The sequence below is a fragment of the Gopherus evgoodei genome, unplaced genomic scaffold (genome assembly GCF_007399415.2).
Source record: "Gopherus evgoodei ecotype Sinaloan lineage unplaced genomic scaffold, rGopEvg1_v1.p scaffold_377_arrow_ctg1, whole genome shotgun sequence".
NCBI classification, from domain to species: domain Eukaryota; kingdom Metazoa; phylum Chordata; order Testudines; family Testudinidae; genus Gopherus; species Gopherus evgoodei.
Window position 1 is genome coordinate 10,433 of NW_022060046.1, and position 10,030 is coordinate 20,462.

Below are 10,030 nucleotides of genomic sequence, written 5' to 3' on the forward strand. Positions count from 1 at the left end.
GAAATTCACACTTGGTACATAGTGGGTGAGATCAAAATGTGGAACACAGAACCATGAGGAGCCCCACAGCCTTAGGGTTATGCTATTCGATCTCTTTCAGGGTATGTTTTGGTTCCTGAGAGGTAAAAGGCTGCTCTGTGTGTGTGTGGTGTTATGGAGTGAGGTAGCAAAGGTTGGTGTTGCAGAGGTGGTGAATGTGCCACAAAAATTGGGCCCCCCCACTGCCAACCCCAGCTCTGGTCCCAGAGTCCAGAATTTGCATAAACCCGCCTCCTGACCTGTGACTAAGAATTTCGCCCTGCTAACTCTTCCAGCAAAACAGGCCAAAGAAAGTCTACGCAAGCGCTGTACCGCAGCCTCCGTGCTCTTTTCGGTTCCTTCCCACAGAACTTTCACTGCATACCGGTCCAGTTCCTTGCTGTTGCTTGTCTAAGAGCTGCATGCATATGCTAGACCATACCCTGTGCTGATTCCCAACTTTTGTGCTCCATACAGCCTGTGGCGCAAAGGGTTAGCGCGTTCGGCTGTTAACTGAAAGGATAGTGGTTCGAGCCCACCCGGGGATGGCAATGAGCCTGTGCTACTTCTTTGCTTCCCCGAGGCCTGCAGGGAGCCTCCAAAGTCCCATCTTGCTGCCTCTTGGCCTCAGTGCTTTCAGCTGGTGGCCCAAAGAGCGTGCTGGATGCCATTCAGAAACCCGTCTCCCAGCAGCTGTGCCGGAGGCTCAGGCTTAATCCTCGAGGCCGAGCACAAAAACTTCCAGCCGGGAACATTTTGCTCCCTTCCCGCCTCTGCCAAAGCGGCAAGGGAGAAGGGGACGAGACACGCCTGTTCAAAGACGCCTCCCTCCCACTTCCCTGTAGGCTGTGCAAAGCTCTTGGCCTGCCTCATGCCGCATCAGGAAAGAGCAGCCATGCTGCCCAAGCCTGAGTCACGTGCGCAGCCTGGCCCGCCCCGGCTGACGGCGCGCAGAGCCACGCGAGTCAATGGCAGGTCGAGTCGGTAGCCTCGGCTCTTTCCCCTGACAGCCACACAGCGCTGCCCAGCGCCCCGAGAGCCTCCCTGGTGTTCTCCCGCAGCCCGCCGGGGTGGGTGGGAAAAGGGGACCAGGACGCACTGCAGCCTCATTCTGGGACAGGAGGCCCTTGCCACACCCAGACCTCCGTCTTGCCTTCAGCCCAGGCAGCCAGGGAGCTCTCTGGCAGGCCACTGCCTCAGCCACCTCTTGCCGCTCTGCTGGTCACCGCCTCGCCGGAAGGCCCAGAGGGAAAAGAAACAAACACACACGTAGCAGAGGATGGTTTCGATCCATCGACCTCTGGGTTATGGGCCCAGCACGCTTCCACTGCACCACTCTGCTGGCTCTGCACAGCCCTGCCACCCAGCCGGCACTATCCAGATCAGTGCCTTACGCGCTCTCGTGCTGGCAGGCGGATGCGCAGGCTGCTAGGCAGCTGCCCTGGTCACAGGCTTTTACAGCGTCTACAGGGTAAAAGGGATCTCTTTGGGGTTTGGACCCCACCGGGAGCTGGGTAGCTGAGCGCCGGAGATGGGAGCACTTCTTAAACTGTTCTCAGTTAAGCCTTCAGCTGGTGGGGGACGAGGTTCAGCCTTGGATCCGTGTCTGCAGCAGGCAAGCGCCTCTGGCTCAATCGGCCCCCCTCGCTGTCTCAGCAGACTAAAACCCGGAGCAAACGCACACGCCTTGCAAAGGAAGAGGAGCCGGGATCTCGAACAAATGTCAACATTTTATTAAGATGACGTTCAAAGAAAAAAAAAGGCTACGGTACAGCGTTTAGGCGCAGAAGTTTCTGGTGATCAGGGAACAACGTACAGATTACCCAGGGGGTGCGAAGTTCAGTTTAAGATCGGGTGGCATAAGGAATACATAATCTGCAATAGCCCCGACTGGGGGTAAAAGGTTAACGTACAGACACTGAGTTAGGAGGGTATGTTGTCCATGTGAGGGCTCTGTTCAGGTGTGGAGTATAACGAGCGGATACGACGATGAGGATGGATTGACCCGCATTTGGTGAGTTTGAACGTTCAGTGTTTTTTAATCTTTTCCACAATCTAGTTTAAGCAGGGTCGCTATGAACTCTACCCTGCCATCTGTTGGTGATCTGTTGTAAAGGCCTTTTGAGGCTGCTGTCATTTGCATGGTTCCACCCACCCCGGATTGCATGATGGGAGTGCTTGTCCAAAGGGTCATTTCAGCTGCTGTGGGATCCCCAGTCTCTTTGTTCTTGGGGCAGGAGTAATGCAGTGTATTTCGCTGTTCGTTTTGGATCAAGGAGAGAGTAACTGTAGCTGGCATTTGAGGCCTGAGAGCTTCACCCTCGCCTGAAAAGTATTCATCATTAAGGGGTCTGGGTTCCCAATGCCCAAGGCTCGTGGGAGGCTGGAATGGGTGTTTGTTTAGCCCCTGGCAGCCCGTGGCCGTGCATGCTGGTTTGGTTCCTGCCGTCCCTGGTGTGTGAAGACAGAGGCATTTTTGAATCTCTTTGAGTTGTTGTTAGTGGTGCAGTCATTTGCCTTCAGCTTATGCCATTTGATGTCTTTCAGGGTGTGTTTTGGTTCTGAGAGGTAAAAGGCAGCTGCTGTGTGTGTGTGGTGTTATGGAGGGAGGTAGCAAAGGTTGGTTTGCAGAGGTGGTGCATGTGCCACAGAAGTTGTGGGGGCCCACCCCTGGCTCTGGTCTCATTTGCATTAATCTGCAAAGTTTTCTTGATTTGTGAGTGGTGGAGAGCCTTTTCCCCAACTATGGAGTAGTTTTCCACTTGTAGTGCGGAAAAGAGATCACTGCCTTGCCCTTTAAGAATACCTGAAAACTGCATTTAGTCATTAACCATTTTTTAAGTACCGCTAGTTCTAAACATGGGTTAGAAATATATAACACTCTATTTTTAAACTAGAGAGACACAAAGGGCATAAAATGTGCATTTCAAGAGTTCATAAGAAATCCATAGTACTAAGTGCAAATATTCTTTGTCAATCTCTCTTATTTCATCATATTTTGGAAACCATGTCCCTTGCCTAACGAGATTTATGTAGGTTGGGGTGAGTCCCGAAATCATGAACCGCTAAGTTCCGTTCTACTGTCCTTGATTCATATCACCGGAATAACTGCACTTTATTACCACTGCCCTAATAAGAAAGAGACTGAGGATCCCACAGCAGCTGAAATGATCCTTTGGACAAGCACCCCCATCATGCAATCCGGGGTGGGTGGAACCATGCAAATGACAGCAGCCTCAAAAGGTCTTTACAACAGATCACCAACAGATGGCAGGATAGAGTTCATTCTCACCCTGCTTACATCCTCCCCCCAGCCAAGAATTGGTGGTCCTGATAAATCAGATTCTCTATTATACCAACTCATTGGTACTGAATGCGAAGTGATGGCTAGCAAAAGTTGTCACCCATCTCTGCCTTGTAGCATCCAGCTTAGCCCTTGTTAACACATAAGTCAGTGGATTGTTCTCTGTCCACACCTGAAACTGAGCACCACACAAGTAGTCTCGAAATTTCTCAGTGATGGCCCATTTCAAGACCAAGAACTGCAGCTGGTGGATGGGATAGCGAGTTTCGCTATCAGACAGTCCTCAGCTGGCAAAGCCTACAGATTTACATTTCCTTCTACTTCCTGGTACGGGACTGCTCCCAGACCTTCCACACTAGTATCAGCATGCAGGATAAACGGTTTGTTTGGGTTAACAAGGACTAGGACTTGCACAAGAATCAGGCAAATAATGATTTCCCGTAAATCCCTGTCACTTCTCTCATCCCTCCATGTCCCAAATGGAGAAGAGAGGAGCCCTGCCCATGTCCCAGGCCAGGAACACTCGGGTGTGGTGGGGGAATGATGTGTTCATGACTCAGTCCAGGTTTGCTAGTGCTGCAGAGAAGAAGAGTTCCTTTCTCAGTCTAGGTCAACTGGAATTGTTGCAGTAGGGGAGAGATGTCTGTCATCTGGTTCTTAGATGCTTTGGTAAGAGGGGACAGGCAGAGGCTTTTTTCTTCCCTCTGCAGCTCAAATTGCACACTTCTCTGCTTTTTGCTCCAGCTTGATTTCTCTCTTGCATCTCAATTTTCTCTGTCCTGGTCTCATTCCAGAGCATTCACAGCCCAATTCTCTATCCTAACCCTGAGTCTTCTACTGCACCCTGAATGTCTCATTCTAACCCCACCCCAGAGTCTGCACCCCCAGAGCCAGTGCCTTCATCCCTCTGCACTCCAACTCTCTGTCCCATGTAGCCTGATTTAGGGTGTACTAATAATATTAATTTGGATAATTTGATGAAAATTTAATTTATTAGCTTACATTTAATTTAATTTAATTGAGTTACAGAGTTACAGTTCCATTACTGCTATTCAGAAGATACATATGGCATTATATGCAACAAAGTTTTGGTGAATATACTCACAGCCTTCCTTGATAACCTGGTGGTAAGAGACACAGGACCAGCCTTGCAGTTCAGGTTTCTCAATTCTTAATTGAAAGATGCAGTGCTTAGAAAAAGCTGGTGTTACTTAGGGTTTACTTGAATATGTTAAACTTTAGAATCAAAACATAATAAACAAATAATAACAACTTAGGGAAACCGAACTTAGCCTAGTTCCCTTGAAACTTAAAGTTTAAGGACAAGTACAGCCTACTGATAGTACATATAGAGAGAGTGGAGGAAGTAAGTCAGAATGATAGAGCAAAGTGCTCTAGCGAGGTGGGTTACCTCTTTTATCGGGGACAAGGGCTGGAAATCCTTCCTCCTATGCCCAAATTTCATTCCTCACCCACAAATCATTAGGGTACATTTACTGCATAGGCTAGTATGTTTGTGCTTGGTGATGACATGTACATATGCACATAAGTTAACGTTGTGGTGTACCTGTTAAATCTGTGGGTATAACACTGAAAAAACCCCTATGCCATTCTCCATTGTCGATTGGTCTAGGTAAAGGTCTTGGACAGGCTTGGGTACTTATCTATTTAAGTAACATGATAAAGGTCGAGTTTTCTCTCTGAGTAAAAGGTCACAATATAGATATGCTAACTTTGCCCTAGCTTAACATACAGGATATGGCCTGTAGGTCCTCATAAGTGATGTGTCTCAGTCCCCTAATCATTTTTATTGCCCTCTGCTGGACTCTCTCCAGTTTGTTAACATCCCTTCTCATGTGGGTCCCAACCCCCAAAGTACTCACATTTCACCCCATTGGCCCCAAAATGCCAGCTTTTAATATGTAAATAGGGTGCTGCCATGGTCAAGTCACTCCCGAGCTCTTCAGTTGAGCCTGCTGGCAGAGAACAAGGTGAAAATTAGCCAGGATGTCACTGAGGGCTGGTCTACGCTATGGGGGAAAATCGATCTTAGATACGCAACTTCAGCTACGTGAATAACGTAGCTGAAGTCGAAGTATCTAAGATCGAATTACTCATCCATCTCACAGCTCGGGATCGATGTCCGCGGCTCCCCCTGTCAATTCCGCAACTCTGTTCGGCTTGGTGGAGTTACGGAATTGATATAAGCGTGTTCAGGGATCAATATATCGCGTCTAGATGAGACGTGATATATCGATCCCCGAGCAATCGATTGCTCCCCGCCGATATGGCGGGTAGTGAAGACGTACCCTCAGTCAAATCCCTATGCTCCCCGCAGGTGGTATCGGAAAGCTCCAAGATGGCTCACTTCCCTTTCTCTCATCAGCTTCAGGCCCCAGGGTTACAAATGCACAAACCAGCTGGGATTCTCCCCTGGGCTCAGGGTGTGGGGTTGCTCTGAGGGGATGGACTTGCACACTTGGGATATTAGTGCAAAGATACAATTTCAATTTCTCTTAGAGAAATTGGAGGGCAATTTATATTTGGTAAAAATCTTATTTAGTGAATGGAAAGCTGCAGTGACAGCCTGGTTACTTGGGTGCAAAACATCTTCCTCCTGGGAGAAACAAGAAGTTAGAATTAGAAATTTACATCGTTTGTTCCTGTGTTGGTACAGGTTTAATTTTGCTTCTGTGTAGGTTTGTTTCAGGCTGTGACCATTTTGGTTTATTGGATTGTTTTGGTTTTTTTAGTTGGAATGGAGCTTTTAATTGACATTTGCTGGATTTGAATGGCTGACCTGCAACACCAGTTTTGACATAGTTCTGCATATTTTATACAAATTTGACCAGTATTCAAGGATTCAATTCCTTAATAGGAGGTTTTAGTGGTCATGCTTATTTATTTGATGTTATTTTATCATTCTGCTATAGCACACTTTTTTTGATAAAATGTTGTAATTATTAATTTACGGTATTTGTTAGTTTTTATTTTTACAAACAAAGTTTTTCTTAATGTTTGGGTTTTAAATTAAGCCTTGTTTTTGGTTTCAATTTTTCATTTAGGTTTTGGTTACTGATGGGATCTTTAAGAGAACTTTGGATTCAGTACTAAAATTTGGACAGATTTAGAATATTTAAAGTAAACCCTGTTTACTATTTTATTTTAATAAAGTTTGTATTGCTGTAAATCCTAGCCTGGGGGAGAGGAGATGAGCCTGGCCTTTAACTGAGAAGGAGCAGAATCATGGCCCCCATGAAGGCTGGGGCCAGGTGATGGGGGAACAGCCCCCCAATTTTTTTTCTAGCCCATCTCAGTCCCCCACTAAAGGAGAAGAGTCTGATGTCACCCCTGCTGGTCACTAGGTGTCACTGCTGCTCCATGGGAAACATGCTCTGTGCCTTACCCAGATTGATGGGAAACACACTCTGTGCTTTACCGTGACTGGTCCGTGGGTGTCACTGCTCGTAGAGGGCAGACACACGCTGTGCATTACGCCACCTGACCAGTGGGTGTCACTGCTGTATCAAGGGAAACACCTTCTGTGCATTACCTTGAATGACCACGAGGTGTCACTGCTGCTCCAAGGGATACATACTCTGTGTGTTACCCTGATTGGCCACTTGGTGTCACTGCTGCTCCAAGGGAGACATAAGAACGGCCAGACTGGTTCAGACGCAAAGTCCATCTAGCCCAGTATCCTCCTGTCTTCTGACAGTGGCCAGTGCCAGGTGCCCCAGAGGGAATGAACAGAGCTGGGAATCATCAAGTGATCCATCCCCTATTGCCCATTCCCAGCTTCTGGCAAACAGAGGCTACAGGCACCATCCCTGCCCACCCTGGCTAATAGCCCTTGATGGATCTATCCACCATAAACTTATCTAGTTCTTTTCTGAACCCTGTTATAGTCTTGGCCTTCACAACATCCTCTTGCAAGAATTCCACAGGTTAACTATGCAACTGCCCTGAGTTTACCCCCCCTCCCCTGGCCAGGTTGTATATGGAAAAGAGGATGAGGATGAGGAGAGCCATGATGTGTCTGTCAGTGGCTGGTGACTCAGTTTCCTCTAGGCAGCAGTGCTGCAGGCTCTTTTGGTCTGTGCCCATGCAACTGTGTCTGGGGAAGGGGAAGTAGAGGCTCAGGCTTCCCAGCCCCACGCCCCACCCCCAGCAGCTGTGGAATCCAGGCCAAATTTAACCCTGGTAGCTGGGCCGGGATTAGCCTGGGCTGGGGTAGGGCTGGGGAGGAATTGGGAGGGAGACAGATGCACCTGCTGTGAGGGAAGATCCTCCCATTCCCTGCCAACCCCCTTCACTCCTTGCAGCATAGCACCCCCTAGCGTTTCTTTCTCTGTCATGGGAGCTGTCTGCTGCCTGCTTCTCCCTTAGCATCGTCTCTCCCCATCCTGGGGCACTGGCATTGCCCATCCTGTGCAAACAGGCAGGCCCCGGTGTGCTCCATGGCACTGCTCTGCAATTGTGGAGGCAGCTGTTGGATGGAGCCATATCAAAATATGGGAGTGGGCAAGGCTGGGGACCAGGACTCCTGGGTTCTCCCCTCACATGTGGGAGGGGAGTGGAGGTTAGGGGGTAGATTGGGGGAGGGGTAGGGCTGGGATCCAGGGATACTGCTTTTTCTGATTTTCTCCACTTCCTGCAGCTGCCTCGGTCCTTTCAGTGCGTTTCTTGTTCCAAATTCATTTGCTTACTTGTGTAATTCACCCCAGAGGTGGCTGCATCTCAGTGTTGGGTGAGGCACCCTTGGCTGCATCACCTCCTAACTGCGTCTCTCTCCCCCTTCGGGTGACCCTGCAGCGCTCGGCAAACATCCACAAGATCATGGGGCACTTTGAGCACTGGGCAGGCAGGGGCCAGGTGCCCAGCCCTCCCTGCAGAGAATGGGACTTTTTACAGGGATTAAAAAGTGTCAAAGGGGGGCAAATCAGAGGAGGGGGTGGCCAGGGTCTGAGCAGGGGGTGGAAATTGACTGGTCGGGGGGTCAAGCAGCTGGAGGCAGAGTTAGGAGAGGGACTGAAGGGCAAAGTCAGGGAGTGGGGGAGGAGCCGGAGTTAAGCCCAGAGGGAGGCGCTGCCAGAGGGTTAAATCCTGGCACAGGCAGGGGCTGAGGGGTAACAGTTATCCCGGTGGGCTGAGACTCCAGTGTTTGCAAACATGGGTGGGGGGAGCAGAGGGCTTTTTTATTTCCCCTCTCACAGGCAGCACCTCTCAGCATGGGCTTCCCAGGGCTGGGCTCTTAAAGGCACAGGCATCCCACTGCCTAGACACTGCAGCTCCTCTCTGATGTAACCTACTGAGGTGCTGCAGTAGGAGACTCAATTCAGTGAAACTGGGCATTCCCTATACGCCCCCCAGTCAGGGGGCTGTGCACCCCCTTCCCCGAATTTCCCCAACACCCCCTTCCTCAGTGGTCAGGTAGTTACATGCAGCGCTGCCAATGTTGTCATTGGTTGCAAATTTGAATGGAAATTGAAACGTTAACACACACTTTAAAAGCAGATACAACGTATGAAAACTACTTGTATCCTGAGAAAGTAAAATAGGTTTGGAAAGTCTGGACAAAGCCGGGTTTCCTAACCCAGCTGTGGTGTTTGCTGACAATGTCGGTGCATTGGCTTCGGCAGTGTTGGCCAACCTTAGAATTTCAAATGATGATTTGTAAGCGAGGTGTGAATGAGCTCTCCCCTGGCAGCTACTGATGACCAGGGTTGGGAGGAGGCTTTGGGACCAGACTGTATTTACATGAACTCACCTACTCTGCCGAGGTATCCAGCGGACAGAGCTGGGCTGCCTCTCCTCTAGGTGCCCGGAGGAGGGAAGGTGTGTGGGGCTCCAGCCTGGGACTCTTCCTCCCTCCTGCCAAGCCCTGACTATTAATCACTATCCTGGCACTCCTTTCTTCAGTCGCCATGTGGGCCAGAGGAAAAGTGTGGTAGGAAGCACAAGGGCCAAGCTTGTGAACATCAGGTGCAGCAGCAAGAATCCCAACTATCAGGGTAGCAAGTTCTAGAGCCCTAACCCATTGTGGCCATCCCAGCCAAAGACCTGGCTCTAGGAGGTGTGAGTCACCCAGCAGGAGGGGAAAGATTCACTCTTACACAGCTGGAGACAGGGAAGTTGAGCTCTGGGGCTTTACCACAAGCATGGGTGGCAAGTTTGTAGAAATTTTGGTGGTGCCCAGAACCCGCCCCCCAACTCCGCCCCCCAAACTCCACCCCCACCTGCCTAAGGCTCTGGGAAGGGGTTTGGGGGGGAGGTCTGGGATGCAGATCCTGGGCTGGGGATTAGGGTGCAGGAGGGGTGCAGGGTGCAGGCTTTGGGATAGAGTTTGGGTGCTGGGTGCAGACTCCAGGCTGGGGCAGGGGTTGGGGTTGTAGGAAGGAGGGAGAAGTGCAGGCTCTGGGAGGGAGTTTGATGGTGGGAAGGAGGAGGGGGTGCACCCTCTGGGAGGGAGTTTGGGGATAGGAGGGAGTGCAGGGCTGAGGATGAGGGATTCATGATGCAGGAGGGGGCTCAGGGCTGGGGCTGAGGATTGGGGTGCAGGGGGATGAGGGCTCTGGCTGGGGCTGGGAGATGGGGGGCTCATGCTGCGGGGGGGCTCAGGACTGGGGCAGAGGATCAGGGTGCAGAGGAATGAGGGTTGGGGCTCAGGGCAGCCTGCCTTGCCATAGTGGGGAGCGGCACTAGGAC

General features: G+C 50.4%; 1 non-coding gene across 1 annotated transcript; it reads right to left on the reverse strand.

Annotated features, from left to right (window-relative positions):
* Window positions 1-1,288: 1,288 nt before the first annotated feature.
* Window positions 1,289-1,360, reverse strand: TRNAM-CAU. The gene has a single exon. It is a non-coding gene; the product is annotated as a tRNA-Met (tRNA).
* Window positions 1,361-10,030: the final 8,670 nt, after the last annotated feature.